This window comes from Anomaloglossus baeobatrachus, chromosome 6, assembly GCF_048569485.1.
Source record: "Anomaloglossus baeobatrachus isolate aAnoBae1 chromosome 6, aAnoBae1.hap1, whole genome shotgun sequence".
NCBI lineage: Eukaryota > Metazoa > Chordata > Amphibia > Anura > Aromobatidae > Anomaloglossus > Anomaloglossus baeobatrachus.
In genome coordinates, this window is record NC_134358.1 from 557,835,186 (window position 1) to 557,859,509 (window position 24,324).

Here is a 24,324-nt window from a genome sequence, read left to right on the forward strand (position 1 = left end):
CTTCTCTCTCTCTCTCCTCTCGCCCCTCTCTCTCTTCTCTCTCTCTCCCCTCTCTCTCACTTCTCTCTCTCTTCTCTCTCTCCTCACTCTCTCTCCTCTCTCCGCTCTCTCTCGCCTCTTCTCTCTTCTCTCCTTTCCCGGCTAAGAAAACAAAAAAAAATCACAAATGGAAACCGTTATTTCACAGGAATCCATTGCCTACATTATCGCACTAATTACAACGCATCTGTCACATCCATCACACAACGCATTGTGACTGATGCCAAACAACGCAAGTGTGAAAGCAGCCTTAGTAATAACAGCAACAACAGGGCATTGCTCTAGAATCACTGCGTTGAGAAACAAGTGATGGTGTCTCCGCGGTGTTGGATGTTGATCTCCCTAAGGTTAACCATGCTTACTTATTTAGCCCGAAAACACACTTCCGCATAAAAAACGTACGTGTGACACGGTCTGTTTTTCGGGTCCGTGTTCCGTTTTTTTTGGGCGTTTCTCCGGTATGCATGGCATCCGTGTGATGGCGTATGCTATCCGTGTTTGCGTGTAAAATGTCCGTTTGTGCGTGTAAAATGCTCGTGTATGTGTACGTGGAATGTCCGTGTGTGTGATGTAAAATGTGGTTGATACATACCTGCTGACAGCAGACAGAGTTGCGCGATGAGAATGAACTCGGGTGAACTTCACCCGACTTCATTGTCATGCTGCGGCTCTATCTGTGCCACGTACTGAATAGCGGTCACCCGTGAAGGACTCACCGGTGACCGCTAATCCCCTGAGTGACTGAAGTGAGCAGCCCTCTCTCATACTCACCGATCTCCGGCGCGGCGCTGCACGGCTGTTATAAAAACTCCGGCGGCTTTTACTATTTTGAAAATGCCGGCCGCTCATTATTCAATCTCGTATTCCCTGCTTTCCACGCCCACAGGCGCCTGTGATTGGTTGCAGTCAGACACGCCCCCCACACTGAGTGACAGCTGTGTCACTGCACCCAATCACAGCAGCCGGTGGGCGTGTCTATACTGTGCAGTAAAATAAATAAATAAATAATTTAAAAAAACGGCGTGCGGTCCTCCCCCATTTTGATACCAGCCAGATAAAGCCATACGGCTGAAGGCTGGTATTCTCAGGATGGGGAGCCCCACGTTATGGGGAGCCCCCCAGCCTAACAATATCAGTCAGCAGCCGCCCAGAATTGCCGCATACATTATATGTGACAGTTCTGGGACTGTACCCGGCTCTTCCCGATTTGCCCTGGTGCGTTGGCAATCAAGGTAATAAGGAGTTAACGGCAGCCCATAGCTGCCACTAAATCCAAGATTAATCACTGCAGGTGTCTCCCCGAGATACCTTTTATGATTAATCTGTAAGTTACAGTAAATAAACACACACCTGAAAAAATCCTTTATTTGCAATAAAAAAACACTAACAAATACCCTCATTCACCACTTTATTAAGCCCGAAAAAGCCCTCCATGTCCGGCGTAATCCACGGAGGTCCAGCGTCGCTTCCAGCTCTGCTACATGAAGGTGACAGGAGCTGCAGCAGACACCGCCGCTCCTGTCATCTCCTTCAATAAAAAAATGCATCAAAACCAGATGACAACCGTATGCATTTTATGATGTATTTTTCTACCAGACGGTCCAGATTAAATGCAAAAAATTTCTGCACCAAATCTGCAGCGTGTGCACAAAGCCTAAAGTGCACGGCATAAAAACAGTTTTAGTTTGTGTCGTTTTGAAGGCTTTTTTTCATTTCTGGGTAGGATTTTTTTTCAGGTGTTTATTCTTTATGGGTTTCTGTATAGGACTTGGAAAAAAATTACAAAAAAATATATATTTTTTTATCATTTATCTATCATTAATAAAAAATAAGACAGCACTCCAGGTCCACTTAAAGAGGACAAATCCACTTTAAGGACCTGCCATTTGCTAGAAACAAATTGAATGCAATATATTGTAAGAATCTCAGAGCTCCCCTGATTCTGACTCTTTTCTTTCTTTTGCTCGATTGTAGAGATATTTACTTTGCTTCTTTTGGAGCGCGGTATGTGAAAACCCTGCTTGTAGTTTTCTTTGAGGGGAACATGCATTTTCACCTCTCCTTATAACCAAATCATCCAGGACAGTGCATTCCAGAAAACCGGTGCAGCACAAGAGAAGTTTTGGAGGCAGAGGTGCGGATTATGGAGAAAGTTAGTCTTATACTAGTTGCTGCTAATTGGTAGCAGCACTGTCTATGTGACATCAGCTCTGCAGACAATCAGAGACACCGGCGGAGGATCAGTGATGGACCCAGGGAGGATAAACAAAACATAGTTTTTGGCTTTTCTAAAAAATAAAAAATAATACTGCAGCTGGAACAGTAGTTTTTTTAAACCAGAAAACTTTTTAATATGTAAATAATGAGGGGACCTGACCAGGAAGATTCTCGGGGGCCCTAGATTCCTTATTGGCGTTGTTGTGGCCCATTGTATGGACCAAATAGGACTTAACACATGATCTCCATTCCTCTCCCGTGTGATCTCGGCATTGATGACTACCACCCTCATTATCTCTACAGTCTCATTATCTCCTTCGCTCTCTCATTATCTGTCTGTTCCCATGTGTTCATCATTAGGACAAACTCCTGGTGCCACATCAAGAAGAAGACAGAGATCAAGTGTCACAGTCAGGACGATGTCTAAACACAGGGGTAACTGAATGGGATTCAAGGGTAGCAGTCATATCTGATCCCCGATGACTAAGGAGGCCCAAAATTGCCTATCCCATATACGAAGATGTCAGCAATATACATTGCATAAACATGTTGGGGGGACTTCCTCTTGGTGGTTGGGCTGGAGGTCCTGCTCCTTGTTTTTGGTTTGCCCTCCAAGTAACATTTCTCCTACTACAGGAGTGTCCATAGCAAGGAGCCGGCTGTGAAAGCTCTCACCACTGATTACATATGAGAACAAAGCAAACTTGGGCTAAACATATTCTTCCTATGTGTAAAGCGGACACAAGGCTGGGGATTCCTTTACTATTGTCCATCTGCTATTTCTTAGGGATAGCCTCTAGAGGAGGTATGTCTCACCTAGTGAAATTGATCTTCAAAACCTGAGGTCTAGAAGAGAAGCACGGATAGATCTTGCTGGAGCAGAGGAGAGGAGTGGGATGTAGCAGATGCCCTAGGGCAGCATGGACAGGTGTTGCTGGGACAGAAGAGGGGAATGGGATGTAAGAGATGCTCTAGAGCAGCACAGACAGGTGTTGCTGGAGCAGAGGAGAGGAGTGGGCAATAGGAGAGGATCTAGAGCAGAACAGACAGGTGCTGTTGGAGCAAAGGAGTGGCGTAAGCTTTAGGGGATGCTTTATAGGAGTGCAGACAGGTGTTGCTGGAGCAGAGAGAAGTGGCCTATACATAGCTATGGGAAGAGAACCGAGCTTACTACATAAATACAGGAACAGAACTGAGCCTAGTACATAGATATGGGAACAGAACCGAGCTTACTACATAAATACAGGAACACATCTGACCTTACTACATAAATACAGGAACAAAACTGAGCTTACTACATAAATACAGGAACAGAACCAAGCTTACTACATAGATATGGGAACAGAACCGAGCTTACTACATAGATATGGGAACAGAACCGAGCTTACTACAGAGATATGGGAACAGAACCGAGCTTACTACATAGATATGGGAACAGAACCGAGAGCTTACTACATACAGTGCTGGCCAAAAGTATTGGCACCCCTGCAATTCTGTCAGAGAATACTGTTTCTTCCTGAAAATGATTGCAATCACAAATTCTTTGGTATTATTATCTTCATTTAATTTGTCTTCAATGAAAAAAAAAAAATTGTCATAAAGCAAAGTGGGTATAATTCCACACCAAACATAAAAAAGGGGGTGGACAAAAGTATTGGCACTGTTTGAAAAATCCTGTGCTGCTTCTGTAATTTGTGTAATTAACAGCACCTGTAACTTACCTGTGGCACCTAACAGGTGTTGGCAATAATAAATCACACTTGCAGCAGGTGACATGGAGTAAAGCTGCCTCTACCTCTGTCCTGTGTCCTTGTGTGCACCACATTGAGCATGGAGAAAAGAAAGAAGACCAAAGAACTGTCTGAGGACTTGAGACTCCAAATTGTGAGGAAGCATGAGCAATCTCAAGGCTACAAGTCCATCTCCAAAGACCTGAAAGTTCCTGTGTCTACGGTGCGCAGTGTCATCAGGAAGTGTAAAGCCCATGGCACTGTGGTAACCTCCCTAGATGTGGAAGGAAAAGAAAAATTGATGAGAGATTTCAACGCAAGATTGTGCGGATGGTGGATAAAGAACCTCGACTAACATCCAAACAAGTGCAAGCTGCGCTGTAGTCCGAGGGTACAACAGTGTCACCCCGTACTATCCGTCACCATCTGAATGAAAAGGGACTATGGTAGGATACCCAGGAAGACCCCACTTCTTACCCCGAGACATAAAAAAGCCAGGCTGGAGTTTGCCAAAACTTACCTGAGAAAGCCTAAAACGTTTTGGAAGAATGTTCTCTGGTCAGATGAGACAAAAGTAGAGCTTTTTGGGAAAAGCCATCAACATAAAGTTTACAGGAACAAAAAAAAGAGGCATTCAAAGAAAAGAACACAGACCCTACAGTCAAACATGGCGGAGGTTCCCTGATGTTTTTGGGGTTGCTTTGCTGCCTCTGGAACTTAACTGCTTGACCGTGTGCATGGCATTATGAAGTCTGAATCCCATAGAACACCTGTGGGGAGATCTCAAAATGGCAGTTTGGAGAAGGCCCCCTTCAAATCTCAGGGACCTGGAGCAGTTGCCAAAGAAGAATGGTCTAAAATTCCAGCAGAGCATTGTAAGAAACTCATTGATGGTTACCAGAAGTGGTTGTTCGCAGTTATTTTGGCTAAAGGTTGTGCAACCAAGTATTAGGCTGAGGGTGCCAATACCTTTGTCTGGCCCATTTTTGGAGTTTTGTGTGAAATGATCAATGATTTGTTTTTTGTTTCATTTTCTTTTGTGTTTTTTCATTGCAAGCAAAATAAATGAAGATAATAATACCAAAGAATTTGTGAGTGCAATCATTTTCAAGAAGAAACTGAGTATTATCTGACAGAATTGCAGCGGTGCCAATACTTTTGGCCAGCACTGTAAATACAAGAACAAAACTGAGCTTACTACATAGATATGGGAACAGAACCAAGCTTACTACATAGATATGGGAACAAAACCGAGCTTACTACTAAATACAAGAACAAAGCTGAGCTTACTACATAAATACAGGAACAGAACCAAGCTTACTACATATATGGGAACAGAACCGAGCGTACTATATAAATACAGGAACAGTACTGAGCTTACTACATACATATGGGAACAGAACCAAGCTTACTACATAAATACAGGAACAGAACTGAGCTTACTACATAGATATGGGAACAGAACCAAGCTTACTACATAGATATGGGAACAAAACCGAGCTTACTACATAAATACAAGAACAAAACTGAGCTTACTACATAAATACAGGAACAGAATCAAGCTTACTACATATATGGGAACAGAACCGAGCGTACTATATAAATACAGGAACAGTACTGAGCTTACTACATACATACAGGAACAAAACCGAGCTTACTGCATAAATACAGGATCAGAACCAAGCTTACTACATAAATACAGGAACAAAACCAAGCTTACTACATAAATACAGGAACAGAACCAAGCTTACTACATAAATACAGGAACAGAACCAAGCTTACTACATAAATACAGGAACAGAACTGAGCTTACTACATAGATATGGGAACAGAACCAAGCTTACTACATAAATATAGGAACAGAACCAAGCTTACTACATAAATACAGGAACAGAACTGGCTTTACTACATAGATATGGGAACAAAACCGAGCTTACTACATAAATACAGTTCCAGAATTGAGCTTACTACATAAATATGGGTACATCACTAAGATGGCTCCGCTACATTGAACCTCCATTGCACATTTGGCCTTGCTATTCCGTGTCATCACTTTTTACATCACCATTAAAGCTCTGCTGTCATTTTTCTAATTCAGCTACTCCATTGCTCTACCTCTGCCATATCTGCTATCATTGGTCCCACGAGATTGCCTTCCTTGTTGTGCCAAAGCAACACACCTGTGCTTTATTAGATCTGCTCATCCGGACCAAGGGCTTATAGGATCCTCCTGTCCAGGGGAAATGTTACAAAAGTCAGGAAAACTTACCAATGTTCTTTAAATCATAAACTTCAGTTTACCTGCGTCCTCCACTAGAGGGAGCTCAGGAGCTTGCTCTATATGTATAATCAGTATGCAGGAAACTACTCAGCTCCCTCTAGTGGTGGCTGCAGGAAGCAAGAATTTTATCATTAAATTTCATGTCAATGCAGGGGATTTGGAGCTTTATTATTTTAAAAAAGGAGACCAGGCTGCTATAATTGAATATTAGGAAATTAATGGGGGCAGTAATGTGGAGTAAGAAGACACTTTTATTCTTTTCACCTCTAGCATTCTTGCTACATTTCCTTCCAAGACAATCCTGAGCCAGAGATGAAGTATCCGCGTCTGCGCCCCCTGGGCATACAGTAAGGGGGCTCGGGGTAGAAGTCATTCTCACATCACTGGTATTTACCACACTTCATTTTACGCCTTTGTGAGAGGTCAGAGTTGCAGGGGTTTATTGTCCTGTCTGGATGGAGGCTGTGTTGTGTCTCCGCAGTATTCACTCCCGGAGCATCGCTCTACCATAACTTCGTACTGGAGAAGACTAATTCCTTACAGAGCGACCTGGAATTTATTAAGTAAATATCAAGTCCCAGGAATTATTCTCTGCTTCACATTGTATAAAAGTGAGAAAGACCTGAACAAAGTCATAAAAACCCTTCTGGGAATCTGCAAAAAAACCCACCAAAAGGCCTGTTCAATGTCATTATGTTGACTATGAAGATGAAAAAATGTGCAGGTGATTATATACTAAAAAGGGAAAAAAAAGATTGCAAAAAGCTAAAAGCAATATGGCCGCCATTATGGCTCCATCCGGGTTGGTCCCTCTAAATAGGCCTCTGTCCTAAGATATAGGTGATGCCTGGGTATTACTAACTGGCTTGGAAATTAAGTCACTTTAATCCCTTAAAGGGGTGAATTTAGGATAACGGGCCATCATCACGCCTTGCCTTATTAGAGACCCCCACTTTTATTAACAGGAGTGTGAGGAAAGAGTTAACTAAAATTGAATAGATGGACATTCATGCTGCTTTGCAATGTGCACAAACAAGCCCAGCTACACTCAGACGCTGAGAGCGGATTCAAGGACTCTGAATGTTATGTCTTGCCAAAAGAACAGAGATAAGACTTGTGTTTAGTCAAGGACAAATGCTTTGCCGAGGAACAAGACTTTCGCTTACCGGAAGTGAAACTCATTTATGTTTTGCCGAGAAACGAAAGTTATGCCTTTGTACACGACATAGCTACGCCCCTATTAGGTTGATAAACCCTGTATGTGAAAATAAATTAGCAGTCTTCGGAGCACACACTCCTTTGCCTTATGTGCAGATATCAGCGTCTGTCTGTATCTCATTGAGGTTGAGGGAAGCTGAGGGGGGGCCCGGGACTCCCTCCGCATTTGGTCATCGCTGGCAACAATTGTGACCTATTGGTCAACCTAACAGGAGTAAAAAAGCTACAATGAAAAATACCATAAAAAAGAACAGAAAAACATTATTTGTATTGATGTGGGTTATAATCTGCACTATACTTCAGAGCTGCATTCACAATTCTGTGTCATGTCGGCAGTCTACTCACAATGTTGCTATGCTCAGCCTCTGTTTGCAGCACTCTTAGTCCTGCTGCAGTTTCCTGCTGTCTCCACCCGGCTATAGGGAGGCATGGCCGGATTCTGCAGTCCTGCATCGTTTAGCTTCCCTGTCCAATCCCCTTCCAGCAAGGGAAATATCAAGCAGCCTTTCCCTCCCTATGGTGCCGGAACTTGGTTCCTAGCACTTCTTGTGTCTAGTGTTCCGTCTAGGTGTTTGCTGTATCGTCTCTCCAGTCTTTGGCTTATTCCCTCATTTTCATCTGACCTCTCCATTGCTGACCTCACCTCTGTGCTCTGACCATGCACTGTCTGCCCGGACCACGGGTTGTTTGACAGTGTTTCTGCCTGTGCCCTCTATACATTGTGCTCCTGCATTGACCCATCAGACAGCTGCCACAGGTCCAGGGACTGCCCTGGAGTGATACCTGGCGACTACCTGCAGCACAGCCTATCATCGCCATCAGAAGTTATAGTGAATACCCAATAGTCGCTTAGTCATGCCCCTCCAGGGCAAGCTCGGCCAGTGGCGCAGTGGGTCCGCAGCCACCGATGCTCACAATATTGAATATTGTTCTGAATCCCTGTAAAAGACAGTGTGTTCCAGCTCCTGCCAAAATCCAGCAACGTTGCAGCCATTGAGAAGGAGTGGACTAAAAATCTGCAGCCACAATCACCAACCTGATCAACTCTATGTGAAGGAGATGTGCTACACATCTGAAAATGGTGGTCACACCAGATATTGACTGGTTTTCTGAGCCCCTGGACCCACCAATACTGTAAAACTGCACATTTTAGAGTGGCCTTTAATTGTGGCCAGCCTAAGGCACACCTGTGCGATAATTTTTCTGGTCAGCCTAAGGCACACCTGTGCAATAATCATGCTGGCCAGCCTAAGGCACACCTGTGCAATAATCATTCTGGTCAGCTTAAGGCACACCTGTGCGATAATCTTTTTGGTCAGCCTAAGGCACACCTCTGCAATAATCATGCTAGCCAGCGTAAGGCGCACCTGTGCAATAATCATGCTGGCCAACCTAAGGTTCACCTGTGCAATAATTATGCTGCCAGCCTAAGGCACACCTGTGCAATAATCATGCTAGCCAGCGTAAGGCGCACCTGTGCAATAATCATGCTGGCCAACCTAAGGTTCACCTGTGCAATAATTATGCTGCCAGCCTAAGGCACACCTGTGCAATAATCATGCTGGACACCCTAAGGCACACCTATGCAATAATCATGCTGGCCACCCTAAGGCACACACACCGCTAGGAGTGCACACTGTGTCAGAATCTGGACCACACCGACATCGACGGCATCATCAAAATGCACCAGCAGGTGCATACATTGACGACGCCAAGGAACACATGTGACCAGGACACACGTGGAGTGCAGTATCAGTGATGCGGAGAGATTAATTAAAGAACCATGATTGGAAATATGAAAGGGAAATAAAGAGAAGGATTGAAAGTGAAATGTTGAATACAAATGTGATAAAAAAAATATAAGAAATAATAAAGAATGTTTATAAAACAAAAGGGAAATTAGTGAAAGTATAAAAGGCACGAGTGAAAGAATTAAAATGAATAAAATCGGTGTGAATTAGTATGATTATGGGTAGATCTATGTGTGAACAAGGTTATAATAGGCAAATAATTGAAATACATAAATGAAAGCTGAATATTAAGTGTGTAATAAAGAAAATAAAAACTATATAAAAAGTGTGAAAAATATTAAGAAAAAATGACTAAAAACATGGTAAAATAAATAAATGTAGGATAAAAATACACTAATATATGCTATTTATACATTTAAAAATTCATAAATATACAACAAAAAATTTACACAAACATAAATACATGTATGTATATGTGTCTGTGTACTGTATATAAACCTCTCAAAGCCTACATATATAAATTGACATTCATGCAACCAAGTATACACTACTACTTTTCAGGATGACCCTATAACGCCCTCTAACCTTTTCAGGCGACCTTCATGTGACCTTCTCTAATCTTTTAGATGCTCATGTCCAACTGTTCAATGTTTCATGTCTTTTTGCACAACTTGCTGTTCTCTAACAAGGAGCTTAATGGCAAAATTCACTCCAGGGGTTGGATCCATGAATTCCCAATACATTTCGAGGTTCCATTAGAATTTGTATAAACTGTCCTCCTCATCATGTTGGTCACATCATGAGACCAAGACGACACCTTACAATTGGTCATCAGTACCCCACCATTGTGAGGCTTCAACAGGTTGTTCTCTGACAAAAGTGGTTATTGAGCTCAGAGTGTCACCAGCAGGTTGTACAGAGATACAGAGAGACTGGAAGAGGCACAGAAAGGCAGAGAAGTGGACGTCGTTTGGTCACATTCCACACTGATGACCGCTTCATATTGAACAATGCCCTTCACAACTGGATGATGAATGCCATACAATTTCACCACATTTAAGGGAAGTGAGATGCACCTAGGCATCATGTCAGACCATCCAAAACTGTTTACATCAGCATGGTCTGCATGATAGACGACCTGCAAGGTACCTGACCACACCACCAGGCACAGGCATCGTCTACGTACCTGACCACACCACCAGGCACAGGCATCGTCTACGTACCTCACCACACCACCAGGCACAGGCATCGTCTACGTACCTCACCACACCACCAGGCACAGGCGTCATCTACGCTGGATGAGGAACCAGTGGCCTCAGTGCTGTTCACTGATGAAATTAGATTGGTTGCCAATGATGTTGGAGAATGGAGACGTCAAGGAGAGCGCTGTGCATCAGCCAGCGTTGTCACCAGACGAGCCTTTGGTGGTGGTGGTGTTACAGTGTGGGCCGCTGTATCTAGTCAGTGCAGAACAGCCCTACACAGTGTGAATACTGCAGTGACCGCCCCGAATCCTGGAATAACATCAATAATCCAGTCATTGTGCCTCTGCATGAACAACACCGGTCTAATGTCATCTTCATGGATGACAATGCTCCAGATCATTGAGGTCCCATCGTTAGGGAACGGCTGCTGGAGACTGGGGAGCCTCAAATGGAGCGGCTGCACTTTCTCCAGACCCGAATCCCATAGAAAACCTATGGGATCAGCTGAGTCGCAGTGTACCCCAGAACCTCAATGACCTGATGGCAGCCCTGCAAGACGAGTGGGATGCCGCCTCTGCAGACAATAACTCCACTGATGACCAGCAGGAGGCGTTGGTGTCAGCTGTAATTGATGCTCATGGCCACATGCCAAGGTATTGAGATAGTGATATTGGGTGGAAAATTGCACTAATATCTATGGCACGATTTTGTAGAGGGTTGCATGGATTGCAGAGTCTAAGATTGTCCCGTAACCAGAAGGTCTTTTGCGGGTCCTTCCCTCTCTACCTAGACTGAACCGTGGAGAAGGGATCTGATGGCTCCTTCTCCAGTTTGAGGATGCAGATTGAAATCGGGACATACCTCTGATCTGCCGGGACAGTGGGAAAGCTCCCCAAATTCAGAACTGTCCCACTGGATACAGGACAGAACTATGCAGATGTATTTGTATAGTGTAGTGTAGTGGCGTGTATATGGCGTGTAAAGGTGATCCCCGGTTTTATATTTGCCCTCATTCAATACTTTGGTTTTATTTGCTTCCTTTATGTTTTCAGCTTTGAATTCGCAGTAAAATTGATGCCAGACACGCGCAGAGTTTTACATCAAGGCATGTTTTATTTTTTTACTTTACGTGACAGGTCAATGCTAATAAATGCCATCTGCTCCGTAATATAGAGAAAGCGATCATCACCAGGGCCGGGGTCCCAACACTAAACCCCAGCTGGCGGAGTCTATAAAAATCATTAGCGGCAAATCGGACTCATAACCAAAATGACGAGAAGATGACTGTGAGTGTCTAGTCTAATAGTATAGACTGACATATCAGAGATGACAGGCAGGAGAGCGAATATGGAGGGTCCCGGCTAAATATAATGTCTCGTCTAGGAATTTCAGGGGAGGCGTTGCGATAAATCACAGAGTTCTTTGTGCTGCCACTAGAGGGCGCTCACTTCATGCTGATTTATTGCATTTAAAAGAGTTGGCTCATCAGATTGGAGCCACAGGTGCGCTACCTAGCGCTGCTACGTTATATCATCCATGTATCTATATCAATTAATAGGTGTTAATTCAAGACAACATCCCAATTGAAGAAAGACCCTCTGGTAGGATTGCAGGTAGCTGTCACGAGTGATAGACAGTCATGGGGTTTGTGGCCATAGAAGGTCACAGCGTTTGGCTGCACAGAATGCTCCCTGACTATCCATTGTTTCTGCTGTCAGTATTCATTGGTATAGGTGGCTTTCCTGCTGGATCATCTCTACTCCTTTTGGACCCAGCAGGAGCTCACCTTCCACCAAGCTCCTGATCATCAGTACTCTCTTGGTGCTTAAATTACCCTTCCTTCCTTGGACTGATGCTGGTGATATTTTCAGTTAATTCTAGCTCTGGTTGCAAGCAGGTGGCTTGTACTCCTCTGTGGTATCGTTGCTGAATCTTTGCTGAACTTCTACCTGGTTCATGCATTTCCCCCTGTGTGTCCTCCTTGTGTCTTCTATTGTGTTTAGTGGGGTAGACAAAGCGCTCATCCCATCCGTTCTCTATTTAGGGCCCAGCACTAGGGATACATAAGGTCAGGTATCCATCTTGGTGCATAGGTGCAGAACCTATCTATGGTGGTGAGTGACACCAGGGACCAGCCAGTAGGTTTGGTCAGGGCCCACCATCTTTCCTTTCCCTAGACCCAGTGTTTCCCTTCCCTTTCGCCATGCGCTTGGTGCTTCCCCGTACTTAGCCTGACACCAATTTTTCCTTTATTAAAAAATAAAGATCTTAAAAAATAGACACATTTTATATCACATAAAAGTCCAATATATCAAAATATTAACTGCTAAGAATGGTAAAATACCAAAAAAATTAAAGACGAAAATTGTGTGATTTTTTTTGGGTCGCCACAGCCCAGAAAAAAAAGTACAAGAAGAAGAAATGAAAGAGTTGTATCTACCCCAAAATATATCAATAAAATGTTCAGGTCACCCCACAAAAAGAAGCCCATAGAAATCTCTATCAACAGCAAATCGAAAACTCTCATATATATATATATATTATTTTGAAGCACAAATTGGCCATAAAATAAGAACTGATACATTGTAGCAATACGGTGATTTGGGTGTTTGATATTTTCCCACCCGCGACATCAGAGAGATAACACTGAGGATTGTGACCATAGAAATGTCCTGACCGTATAGATAACAGCAGACTAATGGCCGATTTCCTTCCTCGGCCTCCAGTGATGAGGCCACATCTGATAACATCGGAACCGCGGCTCTTCTTGGTCTAGGGAAATAGTCAGACAACTGTAATTCTCCTCTCTACTAATTTGCTAATTGCTCATAATGAAGGGAATTGATTCATCTGTGAGACGTATTAGTGGGAAAACACTCAGAGCAGGGTTAGATGTGTACAACAACGACATCTTCTTGTTATGTCTGTGTAGCCCTTTAAATTCGCTATATATACCCTCTGAATAAATGCCCCATAGAGTGTCAATCAAGAGAACCTTAAACAATATATCTCATCTATTTCGGTCATGTAACAGCCCACTTTAAGCAGGATCCTCTGATGACCGAGAAAGTGTTAAGTTTATCTGCAGCGCCTCCGCAGGGGAATTAAGGTATTACATATTGTATACAAAGGGCTGTTCCTATACTGTAGATACTGGGTCCACATGGGCAAAGGAGTTTTTTTTTTTTTTTTTTGCTTTATATATATATATATATATATATCTTAGTTCGGAAAAATATCTACCCACGTCACATTAAAATAAAGTGAACAACCCCTTTAAGTGAGCTGATGTTACCCAGGGTGCAAGAGGACACCCGGTGAGTGGTGCAACGCAAAGGGTAAACCAGGGAAAAGGTACAACAGAAGGCCCTGACGATAGGGAAAGAGAAGCAGGGTCACCTCCTAACACTCACCTTAGGCTGATCCCTGCACTCCCTAATGTCCCTAGACAGGTCCTTCCCTCATGCACCATCACGTGTATAGCCCCTTACGGGTCCTGAACTCACCCTAACTAATGTGTGAAGGCCAGCGAGAAACTGATCTTGCACTGCAATAAGTCAACACGAAAAGGTAAGATAAACAGGAGGGTAAATACACAACATATATCACTTGACGGCTTCACCAGAAGTAAACTTCTCAGTTGCAACAGAAATGACACCTCGGTTTCTTCAGAGTCAGGGTCCAGCAAAGTGGTCAGTATAGAGGATCTATAACTGGCATGGAGTGAAGCCAGGAATGGGTAAATATAGTTGAAGGGAGTGGTGATAAGATCCTATAGTTGCAGTTAGGGCTATGAGTAATTTCAGTTCTCAACCCCTTCAACATTAGATAAAATGAAATCCACTCCAATATAGGATGACAGTCAAGTGGGCTCCAAAGAGGACCTGAAATCAATTAAGCATTGAAACCGGCTGATCCCAGATTTCCCAGAGGAAACAATACACAACTGTCATGGGGTGTAAGGGGATAACAGGGGACCAGGGCTCCTAGACTTGCCCTCAGCCTAGAGGGTCCTAGTTGTCCCTAATTCCAGAGAAACCTCTAGTGGTGGAGATGTCTGGTGTTGTGAATACATTTTCCAGTTTGGAGCTCCCTCTTGTGGTCAGTGCTGGCACTGCAGTTGATGTGTGGAATAGAAGCCACACACCTGCAGAGGACTGGCAATCAGGGTCTGACTGGGCTATTTAACTTAGTAGTTTTCTCTTGTTACTTGCCGGTGGTCAATTGCTCCTGTGTGTCCAGGACATTCTGCACCAGCTCTGCTCATTTCCAGAACTTCCCTCAGATAAGTGTTCTTGTACCTCTGTTATTCGTTTACCACCTTTTGTTGTTGTTCTGCTTTGATACTATGATTCCTAATTTGTGTGGAGTTGTGGTGGAATGGGATCATTCCCTGCTGGGAGTGTCTGTATACTTAGCTCCATGATTCTGCAAGGTATTGTGTTTGTCATGCTTGGTATTAATTGAGTCCCTCATCTGTATTAGTTGTTTTGGATCCCTGTAGCATTTGAGTGCTGGTACAGTGGGGGAGAGGTTTAGTAACCTCAGGATTTTTCCATATCAGTAGTGCTGGTATATATTAGGGTTTTTACGGCTGCAGACAGTTGCTCTTTCCTATCCTTTTCTATAAAGATAGTTTGAGCCTCACCTTTGCTGAAATCTGTCCTTTCTGGCGTTTGTATCGTGTTTTTCTATATCACCATAGCCTTTACATGTGGGGGGCTATCTATCTATCTTTGGGGACTACTCCGAGGCAGATAAGCTTTCTTATATTTCTATCTGTGAGATTATTTAGTTCTCCGGCTTTGTCGAGGCGTCTAGATCATCGTAGGCATGCCCGACGGCTACTGTTATGCCCCCGCCACATTTAGCGACTTACCAACGATCCCGAAAACGATGCGACCTGATAAGGATTGCTGGTAACAGTCGCTGGGAGGTCGCTGGTGAGATGTCACACAGTCAGACCTTACCAACGACTCAGTAGCGATACAGGTCGCAGTAGCGACCTGTATAACGATCTCTGCTGTCATCGGGACCCTGTCACACAGTGTCAAACATAGCGATGCGTCCCGCCCAGCAGGACATCGCCTTTGAAGAAAATAAACCAGAACAGTGTGTAACGATCAGCGATTTCACAGCAGGGGCCAGGTCGCTGCTTAGTGTCACACATAACGAGATCGCTAATGAGACCCCTATTATGTCACAAAACCTGTGACTCAGCAGCGATCTCGCTAGTGATCTCGTTATGTGAGAAGTACCCCTTAGTTGTGTGTCAGGATTAGGTCTCGAGTCCGTTAAGTTTCCAGCCACTCTGTTACCTTTTGGGATTCCGCATTATTTGATCCTCCTCAGTCCCTGAATCATTACAGTCTGGGCCACCTTCATTGCCCTGCTCCTGGTAAGCCCTAATCTTATACCCCACTTCTCCAACCCGGTGGAGGACCGGGACAGGAGTGGTTGAACCCACAGATATAGTCAAATGGGGAAACCATACACACTATCACACAGCTAACACACAAGGAGAAATAAGACAATGCGAGATAAGGAGGAAATGGAGAGCAGGAAGGAAATAACCAAACAACAAGAGGATTTCCACAGAACACCAGGCAGCATGCAATAAATAACCAGAAACTCGTATACACCAGCGCACGGACTGGTTTAGGAAAAGCTATAGTTGGCAAGGGAAGAAAGGCTGCACCAGCTTAAAAAGGCAGGTAGTAACTGTGATAGGTCTCCCACAACACGTGATCCAAGAGGTAACCACAAGGCTAGCAAAGATTAACTGCTGCTGGTCGATGCCCGGGCCTGGGTGTGCAACTCAGAAGCACGAGAGAAAGCACCCCATTCAGCCTGTGCCATAAGGGGCAATAATTCCATGTTAGCAAACGAAATGGAGCAAGGTTACTGGAATGTCGTAGAGGGAAAAATTGCCAAATTTTGCACTCTTTCCTGCCTTTAAGAGATATGAGGTATGGGGGTAAATCAGAGACGATGGTGGTCTTCAGTAAATGATTATAGATTTACCGGAGATACAAGGATATAAACGGATGATCAAACTGTAAACTACAATACCACAACACCATAATCTGAGCCAGATGTGACAACAAACGCAAAACATAAAAAAATGGAAAAAATAAATCTCGGAATCTCCGGACGGTCTTGGATCTGCTCTCAATTACACGTCCTAATGTTATGACTGGAAATTCTTATTTTCTAGTTTTATGCAAATGAGGCTTAATCATCGTAGAGTTAATAGTTCCACAACCCTCTTATATAGTTTCGGGGAAATTTACTAACAGACTTGTGTTATTTTCTAGAGCCAAAAGAAGTAATTTTGGAGCATGTTTGTTCCCACCCAACCCCCTTTTCCTCCCAAAATGTGACCTTTTTCGGATTTCCTGAGTTTGAGACACTTATCTAGAAAGTCAGGGCTTTGATAATCCAAAGTCACTTCTTTACAGAATAACATTGATGTATTGTGGCTGTTGACCTAACAAGTAATTATTCAGCAGCCATCATGATGACCAAACTATTGCCATACAGCCATATCTCAATTCTGTAGGTCAAGCGCCTAGGGCGGCAACCTGCGAAAGGGGCTGTAGATACCTGATATTGAAAAATTACAAAGATGTTGCTATTTTCTTACAAAAATGATACCTAAATTACATATAATTGTTGCAACTCCACCCTAATTCCTTTCAAGGAAGCCAAGATGCAACACTGGACACAACTCATGGACAACAAAAGCGCGATTTCTGGAAGAAAATACATATTTTTGTCTAATACAAGCCATTGCATTTACAGCAACAGAGCACATTTAATAAGATTTTGGAATTTCTCATCTCTGCTCCCATAATCTACATTCATAGACATGAAAAAAAAAAGTAATTACTTTGCCAAAAATTAACAGAGAAATTAATGGCTGAACGTTTATTAGGAATTATCATGAGGATCAATGCATTTAACATCGGACACAACGTAATCACCCATCTCCAAGAATATAATAAAACATCACATAAAACGCCTGAAATTGCACTTCAAAGATCTGAGAACATTTACAGCGATGACGACCATTTGTTGGTCGTGAAAAGTAAACATCTGTTTCTTAAATATAAGCCCAAGACACAGAACATCTGGAGAAGAGAAGCGTCCACCCAAATACATCATCAAGACCCGAACCTGAGGATTATAACAACCAGGCTGCACTATAAATCTGTTATTATAAACCATATAACTATAACTACTATAAGACTGCCCCCATATACAAGAATATAACTACTATAATACTGCCCCTATATACAAAAATATAACTACTATAATACTGCCCCATGTACAAGAATATAACTACTATAATACTCCTCCTATGTACAAGAATATAACTACTATAATACTGCCCCCTATATACAAGACTATAACTGCTATAATACTGCCCCCTATATACAAGAATATAACAACTATAATACTGCCCCTATGTACAGGAATATAACTACTATAATACTGCCCCTATGTACAAGACTATAACTACTATAATACTGCTCCTATGTACAAGAATATAACTACTATAATACTGCTCCTATGTACAAGAATATAACTACTATAATACTGCCCCTATATACAAGACTATAACTGCTATAATACTGCCCCCTATATACAAGAATATAACTACTATAATACTGCTCCTATGTACAAGACTATAACTACTATAATACTGCCCCCATATACAAGAATATAACTAATATAATACTGCCCCTATATACAAAAATATAACTACTATAATACTGCCCCATGTACAAGAATATAACTACTATAATACTCCTCCTATGTACAAGAATATAACTACTATAATACTGCCCCTATATACAAGACTATAACTGCTATAATACTGCCCCCTATATACAAGAATATAACTACTATAATACTGCTCCTATGTACAAGACTATAACTACTATAATACTGCCCCCATATACAAGAATATAACTAATATAATACTGCCCCTATATACAAAAATATAACTACTATAATACTGCCCCATGTACAAGAATATAACTACTATAATACTCCTCCTATGTACAAGAATATAACTACTATAATACTGCCCCTATATACAAGACTATAACTGCTATAATACTGCCCCCTATATACAAGAATATAACTACTATAATACTGCTCCTATGTACAAGAATATAACTACTATAATATTGCCCCTATATACAAGAATATAACTACTATAATACTGCCCTCTATGTACAAGAATATAACTACTATAATACTGCCCCCATGTACAAGAATATAACTACTATAATACTGCTCCTATGTACAAGAATATAACTACTATAATACTGCCCCATGTACAAGAATATAACTACTATAATACTGCTCCTATGTACAAGAATATAACTACTATAATACTGCCCCCATGTACAAGAATATAACTACTATAATACTGCTCCTATGTACAAGAATATAACTACTATAATACTGCCCCATGTACAAGAATATAACTACTATAATACTCCTCCTATGTACAAGAATATAACTACTATAATACTGCCCCCATGTACAAGAATATAACTACTATAATACTGCTCCTATGTACAAGAATATAACTACTATAATACTGCCCCATGTACAAGAATATAACTACTATAATACTGCTCCTATGTACAAGAATATAACTACTATAATACTGCTCCTATGTACAAGACTATAACTACTATAATACTGCCCCATGTACAAGAATATAACTACTATAATACTGCTCCTATGTACAAGAATATAACTACTATAATACTGCCCCATGTACAAGAATATAACTACTATAATACTGCTCCTATGTACAAGAATATAACTACTATAATACTGCCTCTATGTACAAGAATATAGCTACTATAATACTGCCCCTAAGTACAAGAATATAACTACTATAATACTGCTCCTATGTACAAGAATATAACTACTATAATACTGCCCCCTATGTACAAGACTATAACTACTATAATACTGCTCCTATGTACAAGAATATAACTACTATAATACTGCTCCTATGTACAAGAATATAACTACTATAATACTGCCCCATGTACAAGAATATAACTACTATAATACTGCTCCTATGTACAAGAATATAACTACTATAATACTGCTCCTATGTACAAGAATATAACTACTATAATACTGCCCCCATGTACAAGAATATAACTACTATAATACTGCTCCTATGTACAAGAATATAACTACTATAATACTGCCCCATGTACAAGAATATAACTACTATAATACTCCTCCTATGTACAAGAATATAACTACTATAATACTGCCCCCATGTACAAGAATATAACTACTATAATACTGCTCCTATGTACAAGAATATAACTACTATAATACTGCCCCATGTACAAGAATATAACTACTATAATACTGCTCCTATGTACAAGAATATAACTACTATAATACTGCTCCTATGTACAAGACTATAACTACTATAATACTGCCCCATGTACAAGAATATAACTACTATAATACTGCTCCTATGTACAAGAATATAACTACTATAATACTGCCCCATGTACAAGAATATAACTACTATAATACTGCTCCTATGTACAAGAATATAACTACTATAATACTGCCTCTATGTACAAGAATATAGCTACTATAATACTGCCCCTAAGTACAAGAATATAACTACTATAATACTGCTCCTATGTACAAGAATATAACTACTATAATACTGCCCCCTATGTACAAGACTATAACTACTATAATACTGCTCCTATGTACAAGAATATAACTACTATAATACTGCTCCTATGTACAAGAATATACCGTAACTACTATAATACTGCCCCTATGTACAAGAATATAACTACTATAATACTGCCCCTATGTACAAGAATATAACTACTATACTACTGCCCCCTATGTACAAGAATATAACTACTATAATACTGCCCCCTATGTACAAGAATATAACTACTATAATACTGCCCCTATGTACAAGAATATAACTACTATACTACTGCCCCCTATGTACAAGAATATAATTACTATACTACTGCCCCTATGTACAAGAATATAACTACTATAATACTGCCCCCTATGTACAAGAATATAACTACTATAATACTGCCCCTATGTACAAGAATATAACTACTATAATACTGCCTCCTATGTACAAGAATATAACTACTATAATACTGCCCCTTTGTACAAGAATATAACTACTATACTACTGCCCCCTATGTACAAGAATATAACTACTATAATACTGCCCCTATGTACAAGAATATAACTACTATAATACTGCCCCCTATGTACAAGAATATAACTACTATAATACTGCCCCTTTGTACAAGAATATAACTACTATACTACTGCCCCCTATGTACAAGAATATAACTACTATAATACTGCCCCCTATGTACAAGAATATAACTACTATAATACTGCCCCTTTGTACAAGAATATAACTACTATACTACTGCCCCCTATGTACAAGAATATAACTACTATAATACTGCCCCTTTGTACAAGAATATAACTACTATACTACTGCCCCCTATGTACAAGAATATAACTACTATAATACTGCCCCTATGTACAAGAATATAACTACTATAATACTGCCCCCTATGTACAAGAATATAACTACTATAATACTGCCCCTATATACAAGAATATAACTACTATAATACTGCTCATATGTACAAGAATATAACTACTATAATACTGCCCCCTATGTACAATATAACTACTATAATACTGCTCCTATGTACAAGAATATAACTACTATAATACTGCTCATATGTACAAGAATATAACTACTATAATACTGTCCCTATGTACAAGAATATAACTACTATAATACTGCTCCTATGTACAAGAATATAGCTACTATAATACTGCTCCCTATGTACAAGAATATAACTACTATAATACTGCCCCTATGTACAAGAATATAACTACTATAATACTGCTCCTATGTACAAGAATATAACTACTGTAATACTGCCCCTATGTACAAGAATATAACTACTATAATACTGCCCCCTATGTACAAGAATATAACTACTATAATACTGCCCCTATGTACAAGAATATAACTACTATACTACTGCCCCCTATGTACAAGAATATAACTACTATAATACTGCCCCCTATGTACAAGAATATAACTACTATAATACTGCCCCTCTGTACAAGAATATAACTACTATACTACTGCCCCTATGTACAAGAAAATAACTACTATAATACTGCCCCTATGTACAAGAATATAACTACTATAATACTGCCCCCTATGTACAAGAATATAACTACTATAATACTGCTCATATGTACAAGAATATAACTACTATAATACTGCCCCCTATGTACAAGAATATAACTACTATAATACTGCCCCTATGTACAAGAATATAACTACTATAATACTGCTCATATGTACAAGAATATAACTACTATAATACTGTCCCTATGTACAAGAATATAACTACTATAATACTGCTCCTATGTACAAGAATATAGCTACTATAATACTGCTCCCTATGTACAAGAATATAACTACTATAATACTGCCCCTATGTACAAGAATATAACTACTATAATACTGCTCCTATGTACAAGAATATAACTACTATAATACTGCCCCTATGTACAAGAATAGAACTACTATAATACTGCCCCCTATGTACAAGAATATAACTACTATAATACTGCTTCTATGTACAAGAATATAACTACTATAATACTGCTCCTATGTACAAGAATATAACTACTATAATACTGCCCCTATGTACAAGAATAGAACTACTATAATACTGCCCCCTATGTACAAGAATATAACTACTATAATACTGCTTCTATGTACAAGAATATAACTACTATAATACTGTCCCTATGTACAAGAATATAACTACTATAATACTGCTCCTATGTACAAGAATATAGCTACTATAATACTGCTCCCTATGTACAAGAATATAACTACTATAATACTGCCCCTAAATACAAGAATATAACTACTATAATACTGCCCCTAAATACAAGAATATAACTACTATAATACTGCCCCTATGTACAAGAATATAACTACTATAATACTGCCCCTATGTACAAGAATATAACTACTATAATACTGCTCCTATGTACAAGAATATAACTACTATAATACTGCCATTATGTAGGAGGATATACTGTATGTAGTAAGAGATGAGCGCAGTTATTCAGGTACAGTTTGTATATTGGGTAATTATTATTTTTAAGGAACTATTTTTGCTATTTATTTATAAGCCTTGCTACTTGGAGCACCATTATTCGGCTGCACGTTGCTGGTTGTTGTGGTCCAGGCATTGTACGTTTCCTCGGTGATGTGACCCTCCATTGTGCGGAGGTTTCCTCGTCTTCGTGCCTCTTCTTGTCCTGGATGTCAATTAGGAGCAGTAATTGAGGCTCTCAGCGGCTGAAGCTTCTGAGATCTTAGAGGGACGTTATTTTTAGGACAATTTGCTGCAGGGTAGCTACTTTCACACATCAGTTTTCTGTATTCAGGCACAGTCCTTTTTTTTCCTGATCCAACGGATCCTGAAAAAAAAGTGAAAACCGTATCCACCGGATCCGTTTTTTTAACGGATCCGTTATGCCGGATCCGTTAAAAAACGGATCCGGTGGATACGGTTTGCATCCGTTTTTGCATCCTTTTCGTCCGTTTTTTGGCTGGATCCGTTTTGTTAATTACATTGGAGCATGCTCAGTTTAGAAAAACGGATCCGGCGGCCGCATCCGTTTTTTACCGCATTACGCCGGATCCGGCGTCCATAGGCTTCTATTGTAAAACACGCCGTATCGCGCCGGATCCGGCGCGATGCGTTTTTTTTGCCGGACAAAAAAACGTTGCAAGCTACGTTGCCTCCGGCCGCCGCATTAACTAATTTTGCCGCATCCGGAAAAAAACGGATGCAACGCAAAGCCATCCGGTACAATCCGGTAACAATGCAAGTCTATGGGGAAAAAACGGATGCGGTACCGGATCCGTTTTACCCGTTTTTTTCCGGATTGAACCTGATGGCAAAAAACTGATGTGTGAAAGTAGCCTAAGAAGTTCCCGAGTTCTGTAAATGTGAGTAAAATATGCTCTCAAATTTAACCCCTAAACACCCATCTTCATACCTGTAGACCTCTGTGGCCTCCCACTTGTAGGACACTTGTTTCATCAAGAATCTCAGACTTTATTCTAGTACATTTAAAAAGTTTTATTACAAAGAAAAACTATCGTTACCTGAATTGGTGGCTTCATCATTGCATATCTCCCAAGTTTTGAAGAACAGAAAGAGGGACAATGTATGTGTGACGCCCTGGAGAATCCAGGTAGTCACAAATAGGCCCCTGCACAACATCTTCCCACACCAGGAGACATTCAGCCAACCATTAAACCCTAGTCACCCCCTTAGGGACAGATAGACACACGAGTGGGCATGGTCAGGGTGCACACCCACCCAGGGGTTTAGACAGCCCAGGGCGGGAAAGTAGACAGATTTGTGTTGAGGTTCAAGTTGAGAGGAGCTGGGGCTAGGTATAGTCCCAGCAGGAGAAAGAGTTCAATTTGAAGGTGCCAGGGTTGGAGCCCTGGTACCACTGGCTAAGAGGCAGATGGTGGTCTCTGTCAGCAGGAGATGGGAAGACGGCTCAGTAGAACCGTGGTGGACTGGGCCAGGGTTGTAGCCCGCCGGTACCGACACGGGGAACCGACCCGGAAACCGTAGCACAAAGGGGGGTACACGGACTCTGAAGCCAGAAACCAGAATCGACTGGAGCTGGTTAATTAACCGATTGAGGCCAGGACTAGAGGTTCTGTCCCACCCAAAGTCCCTCATAGTAGACAACAG